Source organism: Hyla sarda, chromosome 6 (genome assembly GCF_029499605.1).
Source record: "Hyla sarda isolate aHylSar1 chromosome 6, aHylSar1.hap1, whole genome shotgun sequence".
Classification (NCBI taxonomy): domain Eukaryota; kingdom Metazoa; phylum Chordata; class Amphibia; order Anura; family Hylidae; genus Hyla; species Hyla sarda.
In genome coordinates, this window is record NC_079194.1 from 24556952 (window position 1) to 24580798 (window position 23847).

The 23847-nt window shown below is 46.6% G+C and overlaps 1 protein-coding gene across 1 annotated transcript in view; it reads right to left on the reverse strand.

The window, feature by feature from the left end:
* The window catches only part of LOC130275405 (putative ferric-chelate reductase 1), a 113733-nt gene extending 91211 nt beyond the window's left edge, over nucleotides 1–22522 (reverse strand). The window contains exon 1 of the mRNA XM_056523315.1: nucleotides 22456–22522. The gene's annotated coding sequence lies outside the window, so the exon portion shown is untranslated. The remainder of the gene's footprint in view (nucleotides 1–22455) is intronic.
* Nucleotides 22523–23847: the final 1325 nt, after the last annotated feature.

Sequence of the window (23847 nt, forward strand, 5' to 3'; positions counted from 1 at the left end):
ACGGAAGAATTACCCTGGACCAGGTTCAACAGGGCAGTCTCAGCAGAAGAGGCTCGGGCAGGTTCCTCAAAGACACTTCGGATTTCCGAGAAGAAGGAGTGTACAGAGGCAGTGACGGGGTCATTGCGGTCCCAGAGCGGTGTGGCCCATGACAGGGCTTTTCCGGACAGAAGACTGACTACGAAAGCCACCTTAGACCTTTCAGTGGGAAACAGGTCCGACATCATCTCCAGATGCAGGGAACATTGGGAAAGAAAGCCACGGCAAAACTTAGAGTCCCCATTAAATTTATCCGGCAAGGATAAGCGTATCCCAGGAGCGGCCACTCGCTGCGGAGGAGGTGCAGGAGCTGGCGGAGGAGATGACTGCTGAAGCTGTGGTAGTAACTGTTGTAGCATAACGGTCAGTTGAGACAGCTGTTGGCCTTGTTGCGCTATCTGTTGTGACTGCTGGGCGACCACCGTGGTGAGGTCAGCGACAACTGGCAGAGGAACTTCAGCGGGATCCATGGCCGGATCTACTGTCACGATGCCGGCTGGCAGGTAGTGGATCCTCTGTGCCAGAGAGGGATTGGCGTGGACCGTGCTAGTGGACCGGTTCTAAGCCACTACTGGTTTTCACCAGAGCCCGCCGCAAAGCGGGATGGTCTTGCTGCGGCGGTAGTGACCAGGTCGTATCCACTAGCAACGGCTCACCTCTCTGGCTGCTGAAGATAGGCGCGGTACAAGGGAGTAGGCAGAAGCAAGGTCGGACGTAGCAGAAGGTCGGGGCAGGCAGCAAGGATCGTAGTCAGGGGCAACGGCAGAAGGTCTGGAAACACAGGCTAGGAACACACAAGGAACGCTTTCACTGGCACTAAGGCAACAAGATCCGGCAAGGGAGTGCAAGGGAAGTGAGGTAATATAGGGAAGTGCACAGGTGATTACCCTAATTGGAACCACTGCGCCAATCAGCGGCGCAGTGGCCCTTTAAATCGCAGAGACCCGGCGCGCGCGCGCCCTAGGGAGCGGGGCCGCGCGCGCCGGGACAGAACAGACGGGGAGCGAGTCAGGTAGGGGAGCCGGGGTGCGCATCGCGAGCGGGCGCTACCCGCATCGCGAATCGCATCCCGGCTGGCAGCGGGATCGCAGCGCCCCGGGTCAGAGGACGTGACCGGAGCGCTGCAGCGGAGAGAGAGAAGCGAGCGCTCCGGGGAGGAGCGGGGACCCGGAGCGCTCGGCGTAACAATTTGTAAATTACTTCTATAAAAAAATCTTAATCCTTTTAGTACTTATGGGCAGCTGAAGTTGAGTTGTTCACTGATGACACGTGTCTTGGGAACTGTCCAGAGTAGAAGAAAATCCCCATAGCAAACCTCTTCTACACTGTGTAGTTCCCGAGACAAGCAGAGATGTCAGCAGAGAGCACTGTTGCCAGACAGAAAAGGACAGCTCAACTTCAGCAGCTGATAATTATTGGAAGGATTAAGATTTTTTAATAGAAGTAATTTACAAATCTGTTTAATCTTCTGGAGCCAGTTGATATAAAATTTTTTTTTTTTCCTGGAATACCCCTTGAACACCCACTTTAACAACTGTTCTTGTTCTGCATCATGAAACAAAGCTACTAAATTAGTTAATGTTAATCATAGAAAAAATGTATTATATTAATTTAATTATATTCATTATATATATTAATTAACTAATTACTAAATTTTAAGGTTGATAATACACACTGCACACCTTGTTAATTTTAGGACACGTACCCACTACATTTTTTAATTAATGTTGTCTTAAAATAGAATAAGGCCCAAAATAATTGTGTAAGAATTTTTACAGACTACGTAAATAACGCATATGTGGCACAAACATTTCTCCTTAAAAAAAAGAAACATCCATAGTAATACAGCTTCATGCACATTTTGGGGTGGGCAACGTACCGAGCAGTTTTTTTTTTTGTTTTTTTTTTGTGGCTTCAGTTTTGTTAATGTGCCTGTTGGTGCTTCCTTCCTTCCTGATGTAAACTCCGGCCTCAGCGCAACGACGCAAGACTCCGCCCACCAACATCACAAAAGGCGGGCTCAAAATGAAACAGGCAGGCCAGTCAGGGTGTCACCTGATGCGGTAGGTCCCCCCTCCCCGTCACTCTTGTTAAAGAAATCAATGAATTTCTACCACTTTTCTTATTTTAATATTAAATTGATCCGTAAGAGGCAATGAAACAATTACATTTTGCTTTGTCATGAATAGTTGTTTTCTTAATATATTCTGCTTACGTGTTGCTTTGTGTGTGTAAAACATTCATGTCGTCACGCCCTGCTAAAGACCATCTGGAGTCAAGATAAAGAAGATAAAGGAATCCTAAAGACACGAACATTCTTTCTTGTCTCCTGATTGTCTGAACGATGGACAATTTAGGCCCTCATTTACTATTGCAAACCCGACATGTTTTGTCGGGTTGTGCGCCAGATTCTGTCGCATTGTGCCAGAAATTCTGTCTGCGCCAGAATTTAAGAAACCCCGACTAACTCTCCATTTTGCTAAGAAAACCCGAAAAATGGGCGTGGCTGCTGGGAAAGGGGGCGTGGTCTCCGAAAAGGGGTGTGCTCCCGACATTTTCACAAAAACCCAACATATTTACTAAGGTTTCCACATAAAATGTGCTGGATTTGAGTTGAGGAAAACCCGACAGATCAGAGCAGGTGTAAGTGTAAAAAAAGCAAAATGTAGGGAAAGTGGAAACTGAAGGGAAACCTTAGTAAATACCGTGGAAAATAAATTGTAGGGAATTAAAACCGACAAAGAAACCTACACAACACTCTTAGTAAATAAGGGCCTTAGTCTATAAAATATTGCTCTTATCTGATCAACTTTGCATATGCCCAGGAATTTCATGAAAGATGCTGCGTTTATGCGTGTTCCATTGTAATCCTGCCTAATTAATTAATAATAATTTCTTTTGAATTTGGACCAACTGTTTCACGTTGTTTTAGATCTTTATCACTCTCTAGCAAGGCTACTGGTAATAAAGGGGAGATAAAGAACTTCGGCTATTAACAAAGCAAAAGTAAGTAAAAAAAAAAAAGGCATATAAAAGCCAAACGTTGGAAAAGAATGATAAATCTCCTTCATAGTCGTTGACCAGAAAATTTTCTTCAAAGCTTTTTTTTCTTACCCATTGCTGTACAATATCTTCTCCTTTAGATCCGCTGCATTTTTAGGCAACACCAAATAAATGCTAACATTTCGTGTTGTATTTTATTATGGAAAGTATCATCTTTTGCTGGTATTACTTCTTGAATTGCTTTACCTAATTTACCTTTAAAGGGGTTATCCAGGAAAAAAAAACTTTTTTTTATATTTCAACTGGCTCCAGAAAGATAAACAGATTTGTAAATTACTTCTATAAAAAAATCTTAATCCTTTCAGTACTTATGAGCTTCTGAAGTTAAGGTTGTTCTTTTCTGTCTAAGTCCTCTCTGATGACACGTGTCTTGGGAACCGCCCAGTTTAGAAGAGGTTTGCTATGGGGATTTGCTTCTAAACTGGGCGGTTCCCGAGACACGTGTCATCAGAGAGCACTTAGTCAGAAAAGAACAACCTTAACTTCAGAAGCTCATAAGTACTGAAAGGATTAAGATTTTTTAATAGAAGTAATTCAAAAATCTGTTTAACTTTCTGGAGCCAGTTGATATATATAAAAAAAAAGTTTTTTCCTGGAATACCCCTTTAACCTCTCTTCTATCTAAGTTACTTGACAATTTGATATATGACCATGGAGCCAAACACACACCTATTTGGTCAAGGCTCCTTTCTATGTTGGCAATCCCCATCAATATGCCAGCACTGCTGGCTAATATTTTTAGAAAAGAACATGCAAGGAGTGGTTGTTCTGACTTTATTCTAATAATCAGTTTAGATTAGTTTATCAGCAACACTTGATGCTGGAATTGTGCTAGAATTACGATTACTAGTTCATTGCATTATACGTACATTCTATTATAAACAACTTACCATAAATCAATATTACATGTAAGGAAAATATTATATTTTATAGAAAAATGAGGTGTCCCGGTACCGTACCTTGTATGGTGGTCCCCAAAGTCAGAGTCACTACATTCAGGTAGGGTCCCCCAGGTGGGACAGCCCTCAGTCGCCTCTTTTGCCATGTTTAAATGTATATATTTAATATAATGTATATTAGTATGCTTACCTTGGTAGCGTCGCAGGACCTTCGGTCATGTGACTTTGTTAATTACTCTATGGTGTGTTGGAGGACCTTTGGAGGTCCTTGGGTCACATGATTACCCATAACTCTATCTACAGAAGATTGACAGTTGTTATGGACCAGTGAGCTTTAGTCCAGCCCCTGCCCATATAAGGGAGCTGTAGCCAATGATCGCTCTCTTGGGTTGCTGCTCTCGTGGATGCCGGACTAGCAGGACGGATCTGCGCAACTTTCAAAGACAAACTAGGCCAGAAACCTGCCGGCCTCAGCCTAAACTAAACCGTGAGTTAAAATCTCAATCCCCGCTAAAGCTAGCGTGATTACTGGACTGAATCTAAACCCCTAAATCCAGTGGATCACCACAACAATTACCTCCCTAAGCTCAATAGACTCACGAGGTCCCAACCACTTGTCAAGCTCTAATAGACTCTGTTGTATGGACTATTCCTGTTCATTATTGCCTAAAATCTTCAGTAAAAGTTCCGACAAGTTTCTGCAAATCTCCGGTTGTGGACAATCAATTGTTTACTATCTCCCTATCGCTCTTGGGAAAGGTGGCGGTAGGACAAGCATACAGAGAATAGCCCTCCCCCTGGCGTCATGAATAGAAAGGGTTAAGCAAGCACCCTTAGTAACCGCGCAGCTACACCCCCATATACCCTACACCCCAAGGCTATCACAAAAACATGTATCTTTCCACACTTTTCAGACTACTTCCATGACTCCTGCAGTGCCCCCCCGACCTAACATGTTTCGTCACAGACAATGGGGCAATGACTCCAAAAAATGTCTCTCTTTGAGGCTTTTGAACGCTTTCAAAAACCCCAGAGAGACATTTTTTGGGAGTAATTTCCCCATAACCTCTGAGGACGTCACATCTGTGACAAAACATGTTAGGGGAGCACTGTGAGTGTCTTTGAAACATCGGCACTAGCACCATAGTACAGGCCCATACTGCAGGTGTGCTTGTCATAAGTGTCAGACTGTACCCCAATGGGCGACCTGGACCTTGTTATGACAGGTGTGAGATAGTGCTGGGCTTTTTTAAAATATCACTGTTTAGCTCAATATTATTCACTTTCTAATAAAAGTTAAGTTTTAGTTTTTTCAGTGAGTAATAAAAAGTGGACCTTTATTCTGTCTTTATGGCAGAGTTGTTGTAGTCTTAAAGGGGTATTCCGGGCAAAAGTATTTTATCCCCTATCCAAAGGATAGGGGGATAAGATGTCTGATCACGGGGAGCCTGCTGCTGGGACCCCCCGCGATCTCCCTGCAGCACCTGCATTCTATGCGGGGACTGCATCTCTAGTTTCAGAAACCTCCGGGTTTCCGGGACTGGGGACGTGACGTGACGCCACGCCCCCTCCATTCATGTCTATGGGAGGGGGCGTGACGACCGTCACGCCCCCTCCCATAGACATGAATGGAGGGAGCGAGGCATCACGTTACGTCCCCAGTCCCGGAAACCTGGAGGCTTCCAAAACTGGAGATTCAGCACCTGCATAGAATGCGGCTGCTACAGGGAGATCACGGGGGGTCCCAGCAGCAGGCTCCCCGTGATCAGACATCTTATCCCCTATCCTTTGGATAGGGGATAAAGAAAATGTGCCGGGAATACCCCTTTAACATTTTTTTTTTTTTAAATATATATACATATATGTATATATATAACTGGCTCCAGAAAGTTTAACAGATTTATAAATTACTTCTATTAAAAAACCTTGATCCTTCCAATATTTATCAGCTGCTGAAGTTGAGTAGTTCTTTTCTGTCTGGCAACAGTGCTGTCTCTGCTGACATCTCTGCTTGTCTCAGGAACTGCACAGAGTAGAAGAGGTTTGCTATGGGGATTTGCTTCTTCCCTGGACAGTTCCCGAGACACGTGTCATCAGAGAGCACTTAGACAGAAAAGAACAACTCAGCTTTAGCAGCTCATAAGTACTGAAATTACTATTAATATTACTATTGGATTAATATTTTTTAATAGAAGTAATTTACACATCTGTTTAACTTTCTGGAGCCAGTTGATATATACATTTTTTTTTCTGGATAACCCCTTTAAGTCCACCCCTCATTTGGGTCTGGGACTGAGCAGGGATACACTACCAATCGGCAACCCACTAAGGCTGCATTCACACCACGCTTTTGCTATACAGTTCCCGTATCAGGTTTTTGATGAAAAATGGATTCCTCAAAACCTGACTAAACTGTGTCAAAACGTGTGAACAAGTTTTAACCCATATATGGTTGAAAACCGTATACGGTTTGAAAAATGGTGTCCGGTTGCATTCGTTTTTTAAGAAAAAAACTTACACGTTTTTAACTTTTCACTCCATTTTGAATAAAGTTTCACTTGTTTGATTGAAATTCCAAGAAAAAGAACTGTGCAAAGTCAAAAAACGTATGGTGAAAATCTGATGGAACCGTACGCACACACAGTTCTGTACGGTTCCCATTGATCTCCATGTTAAAAAAAAAAGAACGTATACGGTTTAATACAGTTTTTCACCCGGACCAAAAAACGTGGTAGACTACGGTTTTGGGTACGGGTAAAAAAAATGGACAAAACCGTATACGGTGCAAAACGGACTAAACCAGATGATGCGTTTGACATACGGTTTACAATGTTAAGTCAATGCATACGGTTTTCTATGCAGTTCCATACGGTTTTTAACTTGAAACCGTATACGGGAACGTGGTGTGCATGCAGCTTAAAGGGGTATTCCAGGCAAAACCTTTTATATATATATATATCTCAACTGACTCCGGAAAGTTAAACAGATTTGTAAATTACTTCTATTAAAAAATCTTAATCCTTCCAATAGTTATTAGCTTCTGAAGTTTTCTGTCTAACTGCTCAATGATGATGTCCCGGGAGCTTTGCATGATGGGAGAATATGCCCATAGGAACTGCACAGCTCCCGGGACGTGAGTCATCAAAGAGCAGTTAGACAGAAAACAACAACTCAACTACAGAAGCTAATAACTATTGGAAGGATTAAGATTTTTTTAATAGAAGTAATTTACAAATCTGTTTAACTTTCCGGAGCCAGTTGATATATAAAAAAGTTTTGGCCTGGAATACCCCTTTAGGGCTAGGTTCACACTGTGTTAAAGGGGTACTCCGGTGAAAACCTTTTTTCTTTTAAATCAACTGGTGGCAGAAAGTTAAACATATTTGTAAATTACTTCTATTAAAAAATCTTAATCCTTCCAGTACTTATTAGCTGCTGAATGCTACAGAGTAAATTCCTTTCTTTTTGGAACACTGATGACATCACGAGCACAGTGCTCTCTGCTGACATCTCTGTCCATTTTAGCAACCATGCATAGCAGATGTATACTAAGGGCAGCATGGTGGCTCAGTGGTTAGCACTGCTGCTTGCAGTCTTAGGGACTTGGGTTCAAATCCCACTAAGGACAACAATAAATAAAGTGTTATTATTATTATTATTATTATAACATCAGCAGAGAGAACTGTGCTCGTGATGTCATCAGAGAGCATTCCGAAAAGAAAAGAATTTCCTCTGTTGTATTCAGCAGCTAATAAGTACAGGAAGGATTAAGATTTTTTAATAGAAGTAATTTACAACTATGTTTAACTTTCTGCCACCAGTTGATTTAAAAGAAAAAAGGTTTTCACCGGAGTACCCCTTTAAGGCTTCTGTTACGTATCAAACAGGATGCCAATGTATACGGTAACAGAGGGCAGGGAATGCCATTGCAATGGCCTGAACAAATTCACTGCCGCGTGCTCTTTTTTCAGTGCTGTCCCAGGAATGTTGGGAGTTGTAGTTTTGGAACAGCTTGAGAAACACTGATATAAGTTATGACATCTAATTGACTGCTTGGATCTGCTGCACAATGACTCACGATTATTATCTGATTAACAATATTTGAATAGTTTGGCACATTTGTTTGCCAGTGACTGGTTAGGAATGGCAACTGGAAAAGATGTACGTGAAAGGTCAGAAGCTCCACACCTTTGACATCACTTAGAAACCTATTTAGGCTTTAGCAAACTCCAAAAATAGCATAGCAGATGTATAGCAGATGTATGCTAAGGGCAGCATGGAGGCTCAGTGGTTAGCACTGCTGCCTTGCAGTGCTGGGGACTTGGGTTCAAATCCCACTAAGGACAACAATAAATAAAGCATTATTATTATTATAATAATGTCAGCAGAGAGAACTGTGTTCGTGATGTCATCAGAGAGCATTCCAAAAAGAAAATAATTTCCTCTGTAGTATTCAGCAGCTAATAAGTACAGGAAGGATTAAGATTTTTTAATAGAAGTAATTTACAAATATGTTTAACTTTCTGCCACCAGTTGATTTAAAAGAAAAAAGGTTTTCACCGGAGTACCCCTTTAAAGCAAACCCTGCGCAGACAGGGAAAGTGGTCTAATTTCTGAAAGCCTGTATGCTATGTGACTATTACAAGACTATTACCGTATATACTCGAGTATAAGCCGAGTTTATCAGCACGATTTTTCGTGCTGAAAACACCCCCCCTCGGCTTATACTCGAGTGAACTCTCCGCCTCAGTGGTCTTCAACCTGCGGACCTCCAGAGGTTTCAAATCTACAACCTCCAGCAAGCCCGGACAGCCATCGGCTGTCCGGGCATGCTGGGAGTTGAAGTTTTGAAACCTCTGGAGGTCCGCAGGTTGAAGACCACTGCGGCCTTTGTCATCATTCAGACCCCCCACCCCCTTTAGTTTTGTACTCACCTCGGCGGGACATTAGGGTGAGCTGGTCCGGGTCATCTGTGCTGCAGGGACCGTCCGGGGGGGAGGGATAGTCGTTCCAGGCTGTCCATCTTCACCGGGGGGGGGCCTCTTCTCCGCGCTTCGGACTCGGCCCCGGAATACTTACGTTGCCTTGACGACGACGCACAGGGACGTTCATGAGCAACGTCCCTATGCGTCGTCATCAAGGCATCGTCTCTATTCCGGGCCCGGAGAGCGGAGAAGAGGCCTCCCCCCCCCCGGTGAAGATGGACAGCCCGGAACAACTATCCCTCCCCCCCGGACGGTCCCTGCAGCACAGATGGCCCGGACAAGCTCACCCTAACGTTCTGCCGAGCAGAGGTGAGTACAAAACTAAAGGGGGTGGGGGGTCTGAATGATGTCGAAGGTCGCAGTGGTCTTCAACCTGCGGACCTCCAGATGTTTCCAAACTACAACTCCCAGCATGGCCGGACAGCCGATGGCTGTCCGGGCATGCTGGGAGTTGTAGTTTTGGAACATCTGGAGGTCTGCAGGTTGAAGACCACTGTAATCAGACATTGACAAGCAGTGATGATGAGGGGGGGGGTGAGCTGATGACAGGTGGTGATGATGAAGGGGGGTGGGATGATGACAGGGTAATGATGAAGGGGGGATGATGACAGGGTAATGATGAAGGGGGGAATGATGACGGTGATGATGACAGGGTAATGATGAAGGGGGGATGATGACAGGGTAATGATGAAGGGGGGATGATGACAGGGTAATGATGAAGGGGGGATGATGACAGGGTAATGATGAAGGGGGGGATGATGACAGGGATGATGACAGGGTAATGATGAAGGGGGGATGATGACAGGGTAATGATGAAGGGGGGATGATTAAGGGGATGATGACAGGGTAATGATGAAGGGGGGATGATTAAGGGGATGATGACAGGGTAATGATGAAGGGGGGATGATTAAGGGGATGATGACAGGGTAATGATGAAGGGGGGATGACAGGGTAATGATGAAGGGGGGATGATGACAGGGTAATGATGAAGGGGGGATGATGACAGGGTAATGATGAAGGGGGGGATGATTAAGGGGATGATGACAGGGTAATGATGAAGGGGGGATGATGACAGGGTAATGATGAAGGGGGGGATGATGACGGGGATGATGACAGGGTAATGATGAAGGGGGGATGATGACAGGGTAATGATGAAGGGGGGATGATTAAGGGGATGATGACAGGGTAATGATGAAGGGGGGATGATGACAGGGTAATGATGAAGGGGGGATGATGACAGGGTAATGATGAAGGGGGGATGATGACAGGGTAATGATGAAGGGGGGGATGATTAAGGGGATGATGACAGGGTAATGATGAAGGGGGGATGATGACAGGGTAATGATGAAGGGGGGATGATGACGGGGATGATGACAGGGTAATGATGAAGGGGGGATAATGACAGGGTAATGATGAAGTGGGATGATGACAGGGTAATGATGAAGGGGGGAATGATAACAGGGTGATGATGAAGGGGGGGGATGATGACAGGGTAATGATGAAGGGGGGGATGATGACAGGGTAATGATGAAGGGGGGGATGATGATGAGGGTGTTAATGACGGGGGTCTAGATGATGACAGGGGGGGATGATGTATTTCCCACCCTAGGCTTATAGTCGAGTCAATAACTTTTCCTGGGTTTTTGGGGTAAAATTAGGGGCCTCGACTTATATTCGGGTCGGCATATACTCGAGTATATACGGTACTTTCATTACCTATCATCCACAGAGATAGTCACCGTCATCCCCTGAACTATTACTTGACACCTTCTGTCCCATATATCCCTCTAGTGCAATATTAGCCCCAATTGTATTTTACTCATTTTTTAATATATGGTTAATATTATTTGTGTGTTGTCCGAAGCAAAGGCCCTGCCGAGGACCTCACTATGAAACTATTGTAATTAATGTCATCTAATAAATGTATAATATTTGACACAACTCTTCATCTACTATCTCTTTAATATTCTATTCTTCATCTTTCGTCTTACACCCCGAGCCTGGCAGGACTGCTCCATTTATTTATGTATTTATAACATTTTTGGCACATTGGGGGGGTGTAACGCAGTATCCTTGGCCTGGGTTTTCTGTTTTATGTAGAGCTCCCAATCCTGCAGGTTTTGTTTTTTAGATTTATAAATGACTTCTATTAAAAAATATTTACCCTTCTAGTACTTTTTAGCAGCTGTATGCTACAGAGGAAATTATTTTCTTTTTGAATTTCTTTGGCTGCTTTCACACTATGAACATTCATCCGTTATTAAATGTTTGTTTTCTGTGTAAAAACGGACGTTTAATAACGGATGAAATAAAGGGTGATAACGGCTGAATAAATATTCATCCGTTACCCTTATCCCTCATGTATGGCCAAACACCTCTGCCTACAGACTCCCACAGCCAGGACTACTACTGCTCCCATCATGGAACAGACTTGTTTCCATGATGGGAGTAGTAATTCCCCGGCTGTCTCCCCGGGAGTCTGCAGACAGCTGGGGAAGCTACATTAGTGCTTGTACTACAACCCCCATCATGAAACAGACTCTGTTCCATGATGGGGGTTGTAGTACAGGGGCTGAGGGATTGATCGCACCGGGTTTCACTTCTAAGACCCAATGCGATCAAAAGTTATTAAGCAGGGGAGCGGGCGACATGCTCCGCAACCCTGCGATGTATCGGTGTGTTTTAACTTTCATTTTTGAATCCCCCGTGGGGAGAGCTGAATGGCCGATCAGGGCTCTCAGCGAGAGATTGAAAAATGAACTTTGAGAGTAGCAGGGGCCAAAGAGCACTGTGGGGGGCAAGATATCTAGCGCTGTAGGGGGGGGGGGGGCAGACATATAGCCTATATATCTAGCCCCCCAGCAGCGCATTAGATATGAGCCCCGCCTGCGCATTAGATATATACCCCCCACCGGCGCATTAAATATATACCCCCCGCCGGCGCATTAAATATATACCCCCACAGCGCATGTGTTACGCCGAGCGCTCCGGGTCCCCGCTCCTCCCCGGAGCACTCGCTTCCCTCTCCCCGCTGCAGCGCTCCGGTCACATCCTCTGACCCGGGGCGCTGCGATTCCGCTGTCAGCCGGGATGCGATTCGCGATGCGGGTAGCGCCCGCTCGCGATGCGCACCCCGGCTCCCGTACCTGACTCGCTCCCCGTCTGTCCTGTCCCGGCGCGCGCGGCCCCGCTCCCTAGGGCGCGCGCGCGCCGGGTCTCTGCGATTTAAAGGGCCACTGCGCCGCTGATTGGCGCAGTGGTTCCAATTAGTGTGTTCACCTGTGCACTTCCCTATATCACCTCACTTCCCCTGCACTCCCTTGCCGGATCTTGTTGCCATTGTGCCAGTGAAAGCGTTCCTTGTGTGTTCCTAGCCTGTGTTCCAGACCTTCTGCCGTTGCCCCTGACTACGATCCTTGCTGCCTGCCCCGACCTTCTGCTACGTCCGACCTTGCTTCTGCCTACTCCCTTGTACCGCGCCTATCTTCAGCAGCCAGAGAGGTGAGCTGTTGCTAGTGGATACGACCTGGTCACTACCGCCGCAGCAAGACCATCCCGCTTTGCGGCGGGCTCTGGTGAAAACCAGTAGTGGCTTAGAACCGGTCCACTAGCACGGTCCTCGCCAATCCCTCTCTGGCACAGAGGATCCACTACCTGCCAGCCGGCATCGTGACAGTAGATCCGGCCATGGATCCCGCTGAAGTTCCTCTGCCAGTTGTCGCTGACCTCACCACGGTGGTCGCCCAGCAGTCACAACAGATAGCGCAACAAGGCCAACAGCTGTCTCAACTGACCGTTATGCTACAACAGTTACTACCACAGCTTCAGCAGTCATCTCCTCCGCCAGCTCCTGCACCTCCTCCGCAGCGAGTGGCCGCTCCTGGGCTACGCCTATCCTTGCCGGATAAATTTGATGGGGACTCTAAGTTTTGCCGTGGCTTTCTTTCCCAATGTTCCCTGCATCTGGAGATGATGTCGGACCTGTTTCCCACTGAAAGGTCTAAGGTGGCTTTCGTAGTCAGCCTTCTGTCCGGAAAAGCCCTGTCATGGGCCACACCGCTCTGGGACCGCAATGACCCCGTCACTGCCTCTGTACACTCCTTCTTCTCGGAAATCCGAAGTGTCTTTGAGGAACCTGCCCGAGCCTCTTCTGCTGAGACTGCCCTGTTGAACCTGGTCCAGGGTAATTCTTCCGTTGGCGAGTATGCCGTACAATTCCGTACTCTTGCTTCAGAATTGTCCTGGAATAATGAGGCCCTCTGCGCGACCTTCAAAAAAGGCCTATCCAGCAACATTAAAGATGTTCTGGCCGCACGAGAAATTCCTGCTAATCTACATGAACTTATTCACCTAGCCACTCGCATTGACATGCGTTTTTCCGAAAGGCGTCAGGAACTCCGCCAAGATATGGACTCTGTTCGCACGAGGCGTTTCTTCTCCTCGGCTCCTCTCTCCTCTGGTCCCCTGCAATCTGTTCCTGTGCCTTCCGCCGTGGAGGCTATGCAGGTCGACCGGTCTCGCCTGACACCTCAAGAGAGGACACGACGCCGTATGGAGAACCTCTGCCTGTACTGTGCTAGTACCGAACACTTCCTGAGGGATTGTCCTATCCGTCCTCCCCGCCTGGAAAGACGTACGCTGACTCCGCACAAGGGTGAGACAGTCCTTGATGTCTACTCTGCTTCTCCACGTCTTACAGTGCCTGTGCGGATGTCTGCCTCTGCCTTCTCCTTCCCTGCTGTGGCCTTCTTGGACTCTGGATCTGCAGGAAATTTTATTTTGGCCTCTCTCGTCAACAGGTTCAACATCCCAGTGACCAGTCTCGCCAGACCCCTCTACATCAATTGTGTAAATAATGAAAGATTGGACTGTACCATACGTTTCCGCACGGAGCCCCTTCTTATGAGCATCGGATCTCATCACGAGAGGATTGAACTTTTGGTCCTCCCCAATTGCACCTCGGAAATTCTCCTTGGACTTCCCTGGCTTCAACTTCATTCCCCAACCCTGGATTGGTCCACTGGGGAGATCAAGAGTTGGGGGTCCGCTTGTTCCAAGAACTGTCTAAAACCGGTTCCCAGTAACCCTTGCCGTAACTCTGTGGTTCCTCCAGTAACCGGTCTCCCTAAGGCCTATATGGACTTCGCGGATGTTTTCTGCAAAAAACAAGCTGAGACTCTACCTCCTCACAGGCCTTATGATTGTCCTATCGACCTCCTCCCGGGCACTACTCCACCCCGGGGCAGAATTTATCCTCTCTCTGCCCCAGAGACTCTTGCCATGTCTGAATACGTCCAGGAGAATCTAAAAAAGGGCTTTATCCGTAAATCCTCCTCTCCTGCCGGAGCCGGATTTTTCTTTGTGTCCAAAAAAGATGGCTCCCTACGTCCTTGCATTGACTACCGCGGTCTTAATAAAATCACGGTTAAGAACCGCTACCCCTTACCCCTCATCTCTGAACTCTTTGATCGCCTCCAAGGTGCCCACATCTTTACTAAATTGGACTTAAGAGGCGCCTATAACCTCATCCGCATCAGAGAGGGGGATGAGTGGAAAACGGCATTTAACACCAGAGATGGACACTTTGAGTATCTGGTCATGCCCTTTGGCCTGTGCAACGCCCCTGCCGTCTTCCAAGACTTTGTCAATGAAATTTTTCGTGATCTGTTATACTCCTGTGTTGTTGTATATCTGGACGATATCCTAATTTTTTCTGCCAATCTAGAAGAACACCGCCAGCATGTCCGTATGGTTCTTCAGAGACTTCGTGACAATCAACTCTATGCCAAAATTGAGAAATGTCTGTTTGAATGCCAATCTCTTCCTTTTCTAGGATATTTGGTCTCTGGCCAGGGACTACAGATGGATCCAGACAAACTCTCTGCCGTCTTAGATTGGCCACGCCCCTCCGGACTCCGTGCTATCCAACGCTTTTTGGGGTTCGCCAATTATTACAGGCAATTTATTCCACATTTTTCTACCATTGTGGCTCCTATCGTGGCTTTAACCAAAAAAAATGCTGATCCCAAGTCCTGGCCTCCTCAAGCAGAAGACGCCTTTAAACGACTCAAGTCTGCCTTTTCTTCGGCTCCCGTGCTCTCCAGACCTGACCCTTCCAAACCCTTCCTATTGGAGGTTGATGCCTCCTCAGTGGGAGCTGGAGCTGTTCTTCTACAAAAAAATTCTTCCGGGCATGCTGTCACTTGTGGTTTTTTCTCTAGGACCTTCTCTCCAGCGGAGAGGAACTACTCCATCGGGGATCGAGAGCTTCTAGCCATTAAATTAGCACTTGAGGAATGGAGGCATCTGCTGGAGGGATCAAGTTTTCCTGTTATTATCTACACCGACCACAAGAACCTCTCCTACCTCCAGTCTGCCCAACGGCTGAATCCTCGCCAGGCCCGGTGGTCTCTGTTCTTTGCCCGATTTAATTTTGAGATTCACTTTCGTCCTGCCGATAAGAACATTAGGGCCGATGCTCTCTCTCGTTCCTCGGATGCCTCAGAAGTTGAACTCTCTCCGCAACACATCATTCCACCTGACTGCCTGATCTCCACTTCTCCTGCCTCCATCAGGCAGACTCCTCCAGGAAAGACCTTTGTTTCTCCACGCCAACGCCTCGGAATCCTCAAATGGGGTCACTCCTCCCATCTCGCAGGTCATGCGGGCATCAAGAAATCTGTGCAACTCATCTCCCGCTTCTATTGGTGGCCGACTCTGGAGACGGATGTTGGGGACTTTGTGCGAGCCTGCACTATCTGTGCCCGGGATAAGACTCCTCGCCAGAAGCCCGCTGGTTTTCTTCATCCTCTGCCTGTCCCCGAACAGCCTTGGTCTCTGATTGGTATGGATTTTATTACTGATTTACCCCCTTCCCGTGGCAACACTGTTATTTGGGTGGTCGTTGATCGATTCTCCAAAATGGCACATTTCATCCCTCTTCCTGGTCTTCCTTCTGCGCCTCAGTTGGCTAAACAATTTTTTGTACACATTTTTCGTCTTCACGGGTTGCCTACGCAGATTGTCTCGGATAGAGGTGTCCAATTCGTGTCTAAATTCTGGAGGGCTCTCTGTAAACAACTCAAGATTAAATTAAATTTTTCTTCTGCATATCATCCCCAGTCCAATGGACAAGTAGAAAGAATTAACCAGATCTTGGGTGATTATTTGCGACATTTTGTTTCCTCCCGCCAGGATGACTGGGCAGATCTCCTTCCATGGGCCGAATTCTCGTATAACTTCAGGGTCTCTGAATCTTCCTCCAAATCCCCATTTTTCGTGGTGTACGGCCGTCACCCTCTTCCCCCCCTCCCTACCCCCTTGCCCTCTGGTCTGCCCGCTGTGGATGAAATTTCTCGTGACCTTTCCATTATATGGAGAGAGACCCAAAATTCTCTCTTACAGGCTTCTTCACGCATGAAGAGGTTCGCGGATAAGAAAAGAAGAGCTCCTCCCGTTTTTTCCCCTGGAGACAAGGTATGGCTCTCCGCTAAATATGTCCGCTTCCGTGTCCCTAGCTACAAGTTGGGACCACGCTATCTTGGTCCTTTCAAAATGTTGTGTCAAATCAATCCTGTCTCTTATAAACTTCTTCTTCCTCCTTCTCTTCGTATCCCTAATGCCTTTCACGTCTCTCTTCTCAAACCACTCATCCTCAACCGTTTTTCTCCCAAATCTGTTCCTCCCACTCCTGTTTCCGGCTCCTCGGACATCTTCACAGTCAAAGAAATCTTAGCTTCCAAAAAGGTCAGAGGGAAAACTTTTTTTTTAGTGGACTGGGAGGGTTGTGGTCCTGAAGAGAGATCCTGGGAACCTGAGGACAACATCCTAGACAAAAGTCTGCTCCTCAGGTTCTCAGGCTCTAAGAAGAGGGGGAGACCCAAGGGGGGGGGTACTGTTACGCCGAGCGCTCCGGGTCCCCGCTCCTCCCCGGAGCGCTCGCTTCCCTCTCCCCGCTGCAGCGCTCCGGTCACATCCTCTGACCCGGGGCGCTGCGATTCCGCTGTCAGCCGGGATGCGATTCGCGATGCGGGTAGCGCCCGCTCGCGATGCGCACCCCGGCTCCCGTACCTGACTCGCTCCCCGTCTGTCCTGTCCCGGCGCGCGCGGCCCCGCTCCCTAGGGCGCGCGCGCGCCGGGTCTCTGCGATTTAAAGGGCCACTGCGCCGCTGATTGGCGCAGTGGTTCCAATTAGTGTGTTCACCTGTGCACTTCCCTATATCACCTCACTTCCCCTGCACTCCCTTGCCGGATCTTGTTGCCATTGTGCCAGTGAAAGCGTTCCTTGTGTGTTCCTAGCCTGTGTTCCAGACCTTCTGCCGTTGCCCCTGACTACGATCCTTGCTGCCTGCCCCGACCTTCTGCTACGTCCGACCTTGCTTCTGCCTACTCCCTTGTACCGCGCCTATCTTCAGCAGCCAGAGAGGTGAGCCGTTGCTAGTGGATACGACCTGGTCACTACCGCCGCAGCAAGACCATCCCGCTTTGCGGCGGGCTCTGGTGAAAACCAGTAGTGGCTTAGAACCGGTCCACTAGCACGGTCCTCGCCAATCCCTCTCTGGCACAGAGGATCCACTACCTGCCAGCCGGCATCGTGACAGCATGTATATGTGCCCTCCCAGCTCTTCTATATACATATGCCCCTGCCGCCGTATGAATGAAAAATATTTCTATTAGCAGCGCATAGAGCCGGCTCCCAACACTATGTGCTGCTAATAGAAATACCGGAGGACATGTATCATTATTTGTGTATGGTAGAAGCATTTTACCCCTTTTCCCGAATTCTAAATTATGGCCAGAAGCGCTAAATTTATCAATGAAGCGCAATGAGCTTCATAAATTGCGGGTAAATATAGTAATCTCCTCAATCCACTCTTTGGAAAATAGAATCGATGATTTAGAGCATCTTGCTACGTTAAGTCCAAGATGGTTTATATTTGCGCAAAAAAAACTGCTCTTGAGGCAAAATTTTTGGTGTAAAGGAAAAGTACGCAGTTAATAAATCCATGGGTACTATAGATGTCACTCCAAGGTACCCCGATTCGGCCACATCTGGAGGAAATGCTCTACCAAAACGTGCGCAAAAAAATGCGCAAAAAAATTCGCAAAAAAATGCGCAAAAAAAGGGCTTGCGCAAAATTTGGCGCAAAAAAATACACACAAGACAGGGGTAAAATCTTTGATACATGTCCCCAACCTTTCATTCATATGGCAGCAGGGGTATATGTATGTAGCAGCACTGGGGGGGCAGATAACGCTATATGTCTGCCCCCCCACAGCTCTTCTATATACACATGCCCCTGCCGCCGTATGAATGAAAAGTATTTCTATTAGCAGCGCATAGAGCCGGGAGCCGACGAGGGCACATATACATGCGCTGCGGGGGTATATATTTAATGCGCCGGCGGGGGGTATATATTTAATGCGCCAGCGGGTATATATTTAATGCGCATGCGGGGGTCATATCTAGATATATAGGCTATATGTCTGCCCCCCCCCCTACAGTGCTATATATCTTGCCCCCCACAGTGCTCTTTGGCCCCTGCTACTCTCAAAGTTCATTTTTCAATCTCTCGCTGAGAGCCCTGATCGGCCATTCAGCTCTCCCCACGGGGGATTCAAAAATGAAGGTTAAAACACACCGATACATCGCAGGGTTGCGGACCATGCCGCCCGCTCCCCTGCTTAATAACTTTTGATCGCATCGGGTCTCAGAAGTGAAACCCGGTGCGATCAATCCCTCAGCCCCTGTACTACAACCCCCATCATGGAACAGACTCTGTTCCATGATGGGGGTAGTAGTACAAACACTAATCTAGCCTCCCCAGCTGTCTGCAGGCTCCCGCAGCCAGGTAATTACTACTCCCATCATGGAAACAAGTCTGTTCCATGATGGGAGTAGTAGTCCTCCCTCAGCACTGCAGGAGTCTGCTGATGTCACCTCTTCTGAGCATGCTCAGAAGTAATAACGGATATAATAAACTGTGTGCAAACGGATGACATAAAGGCTCCTCCGTCAGCCATAGACTTCAATGTTAAAAATAACGGACGTTAATTTACCCGTTTCTTGTGACGGAAGAAAAATTAGTGCATGTGCCGTTATTTCTTCCGTCACAACTAACGACCGTTATTCATGACGGACTATAACGGGTCATAAAGGATAATCAAAAAATCCCATAGACTTTAATGGGATTGTTTAACGGCCGTTTACCAGGGCTTTTCTAACGGACGTTTGTAACGGATGAATTTTTATAGTGTGAAAGCAGCCTTTTTTGTCTTGTCCACAGTGCTCTCTGCTGACACCTCTGTCCGTGTCAGGAACTGTCCAGAGCAGCATAGGTTTGCAATGGGGATTTTCTCCTGCTCTGGACAGTTCCTGATACGGGCATCAGGTGTCATCAGAGAGCACTGTGGACAAGACAAAAAAGAAAGTCAAAAAGAAAAGAATTTCCTCTGTAGCAAAGAGCTGCTAAAAGGTACAGGAAGGGTAAAGATTTTTTAATACAACAATGATATTAATAACAATATATAAGTACCGGATGCATCGGGGTATACCACGCACCGGCCTATAACAAGCACCCACATTTTTACAAGGAAATTTGGGTAAAAAAGTTTTTTTACCCAAATATCCTTTTTAAAACGAGGGTGCGTGTAAGTGCGTGTATACCCCGATAAATTCTGTCCCCGCAAAAACCGCTGCGGTAATTGCGGTAACTGCCCGATTCCTTCCCCATCCCCGGCTTCCATATTTACCTGTCCTGGGGCGCGCTCCTGCAGGCTCCGTCGCATTGGGGACGTCACTCGTCAGCGCACAGCGACAATGCAGGATGCCGCCGGTACCGGAGCCCGCAGGAGCGCGCCCCAGGACAGGTACATATGAAAGCTGGGGATGGGGAGGGAATCGGGCAGCAGCAGCGGCGGGACTCTGGCCCACTGGAGTCGCTGCAGTTACATGATTTAAAGCGACCAGAAAGAGTTTATCGGCGTTTAACACATAAACTTTAAGCTGAAAATTTTTGCTTAAAAAATGTGTGTTATACGCCGATATATAGGGTATCTTTAATTTCATTATAGAATATTGTATTCATTACCTCATAACAACAATTGGCCTATTGTTACCATCTTCCTTTACAGATTTCAAATGTTTACAGAAAATTTCTCTCCCTTCCCCCACACGGATGTCTTCTCTCAGACTGCAATGAATCTTCCCTCTGCCGGCCGCCTTGTCCCTCTCTCTGCCTGCCGGGCAGTTAAATCATACTTTACCATGATGTTGGTATGGTGATAGGATGTTTTAAACTCCCAGGCAATCTTCATAGAGAGAGTAATGAGATCAGGAGACTAGCACTTCTTTTTTTTTAAGTTCCCCGGAGTACACTTTTAAAGCATTTTTCATGACAAAATACCTTTAAACATGGCAGAAGCGGGCACCTAAAATAACAGGTTGGCAGAAGCGGGCACCTAAAATAACATCCATATCCTGACAGAGCAGGTAGACAAGGGTGTTCTGCTCTGAGACACCACAGGCGGTTCATGTGTTGAGTTGTTGGTATAGGCTTATGAAAACACCCCCAATAGAGCATATAGAGCCCCCTATGAGCCAGAACTGACTGCTATGTGACAGTCTACGCATTACTTGGTTGGTCCTTCACCTCAATGTCCAGCATACAAAGCTACATCTATATTTTGCCAGAATATGCTTTTCTTTGTGATAACACCCAAAAACCGTCACCTATTCAAAATCAATCAAAAGTATCCGATCATTGCATCACCCACGATAAGTTTTCCTTTCTTTTTCCCATCAATAATCTCAGTTTCCGAGATAACTTTGCACAGAGACCAGTTGAACCTAGGTAAATAAACTGGTGGTATCCTACCCTGAATACGAGATATGTTATGTTGTACATTCCTGTATAAGAATACAATCTGATCATTGCATCACCCAAGATATGTTTTCCTCTTTACAATCAGTAATCTCAGTTTTCTGCAGATAAACCCATTGAATCATGTTATATAACCTAAAGGCTTGTACCCCGAATAACAACAAAATACTTTTTACTTTGCCAAATAATTTAAGTACAATATGCATAGTAAATCCTTAAAAATAAAATTGCAGCAGCACTCTATATCTGATCCCAAAAGTAAAAGTAAGGCTCGGGACACACTTTTTGATCAAAACGCATCCCCCGTCCACCACATGGAGATGGCCTCACTGGATGGGACCCTAACATGCCTAATCTACTCACCTCTTTTGAACCTAAAGCCTCTAATTTAAAAAAGTCCATGTGCATAGGAAGGGATGCATGGCAATTTTACTTTTGTGATCAAATATAGAGAGTGCTGCTGCAACCTTCTTTTTGTGTATTTTGTATTTGCCTGGTCCTGTTTACAGGGTTTAAACTGTTCTCACCAGTGGAGAACGGGTTAAACCTGGTTGTTCCCGGTTGCTACGGGCAGCCAGGATCCACGGCTAATGCCAATCAGACCGATGCCCGGCATTAACCCTTTAGACGCCTCGATCAAATTTGAACGTGGCGTCTAAAATGAAAGTGGAACTATCCCGGCAGCTCAGCAAACTGGACAACTGGAGGGTCCTCACCTGCCTCTTTGTCATCCATTTGGTGATCTGCTGCTCCAAGCCTGCTCAGCAGGCTAAAGCAGCAGTTCGCCGAGAACCCTGATCAATGCTTTGCTATGGCATAGCAATGATCAGTGTATGCAATCAGAAGATTCCATGTTGTAGCCCCCTATGGGGGCTTAAAGAATAAAATAAAAAAAGTGTAAAAAAATAAGTTCAAAAAAGGGGAATTAACCTCTTCTCTATTAAAAGTTTCAATCACCCCCTTTTCTAATTTTTTTTAATAAAAATGTCCGTGGTCAATGGCGTACACGTAAAAAAATACCAAAGTCCAAAATTGTGCATTTTTGGTCACTTCATATACCATAAGAAACGAATAAAAAGCGATCAAAAAGTCCCTTCAAAATAAAAATTGTACCGATAAAAACTACAGACCATGGCGCAAATAAATGAGCCCTCATATAGCCCCATATGCGGAATAATAAAAAAGTTATAGAGGTCAGAAGAGGACAATTTTAATATAGTAACATACTAATTTTGGTGCATGTAGTTACAACTTTAGTAAAGTAGTAAAATAAAACAAAACCTACATAAATTGGGTTTCCTTATGACCATATGGACCTATAGAATAAAGATAAGGTGTCATTTTTACCAAAAATTGCACTATGTAGAAACGGACGCCCCCAAAAGTTACAAAATGGTTTTTTTTTTATTTCACAACACAAATATATATTTTTTGGTTTTGTAGTAGATTTTTTTTTTTTTTACTTTTTATTTATTACGTTTTTACAATACAGTTATAAGGTTACACAACATTACACGACTCCCCAATAAGGGTAAAGGGGGAAAAATAGAAAAAAATGATCCATACAATCCAGACAATGCAACATACCTACATTCACTCCTACACTTGCTCTCGCGCTCTCCAGATAAGTTTTATACCGCTGCCTGAAGTAAAAATGCAATGCGATGAGGTACTCTAAACCAATCTTATTTCCTTTATTTTCTTTATCCAATCATCCCATATCATGCGCTTCGTATCTAATGATGCTGAACTATCTATTTTACCTAATCTTAGCCTTTCCATTGTGCTTACGTGGCTTGGGGAGTTCAAGATTTCTATTCTCTTGGGGGTATTAGCTGACTTCCAGTTTTTTGCTACTGCTGTGCGCGCCACAGATAGTAAATGGAAGCTTATAATCCTGTCTTTGTATGGGAGCTCTTCCAAGCTGATGTTTATAACCTCTTCAGGACGCCGGGAGTATGCATACGCCCTGCATCCCGAGTCCTTAATGACGTGGGGCGTAAGCATACGCCCGTGGGAATTCCGCTCCCCGCCGCCAGCTGGTTGGGGACCGGACCGGGATGCCAGCTGAAATCATTCAGCAGGCATCCCGGCACATGAGACCCCCCCCCCCCCCCACATGAGGTCGCAGTGCTGCAATCTCCTCCTATCCCCTGCCATTGGTCAGAACTGATTCTGACCAATGGCAGCGCAGGACAGTGGGTTGCCATGGCAATCCCCCCGTTCTGCCCACCCCTGGATGTCGTGGGGAATGTGGGGAGAAGATGGAGGCCGGTACCTTGAGGAGAAGATGCCTGGGGACCCCTGATCGTTGCTGGAGACGTTAACAGATAGGGAAACCACGTTGGGGGGGGGTTAATGAAAGTGAAAGTAAAGTGATCTTTACTGTGGCAACCACTGGGAAGGCCAAACTGCAACTACCAGCATGCCCTCACGCATGCAACATCTGGACAGGGCCGGATCATCATTGGTGCTCATGGAGCACCTGCTCCGGGCCTCGTGCCCACAGGGGCCCCCGTCACATTCGGGACATCCCTGCAGGCTGCTTAGTAGCGGATCAGGGCCCCCGATAGCCCGGCCGCGGCCACTTTAAAACAGTGACCAGCGGCGGCTGCTGTGGGCCCGCCCCGGACTCTTCCTGCTTTTTCTATATTTCATATTTCCTTACCTGGCCGCGCTCGGCAGGCTCAGGTGATGCGTCGGATCATGTGGGCTGTGACGAGTGACGTCTCCTGCGGCTCCTCTGTACAGTGTCAGGGACGTCACTCCTCATTTCCGGCAGCCGCGCTGCTACAGGGCACAGTTTTCTTCATTACACCCCAGCGCTGCAGGAAATGACGAGTGATGTCCCTGACACTGTGCAGAGGAGCCGCAGGAGACGTAACTCGTCACAGCCCACGAGACCCGACGCTACCTGAGCCTCCCGAGCACGGCCAGGTAAGTAAATATGAAAAATAGAAAAAGCAGGAGGAGGGGGGA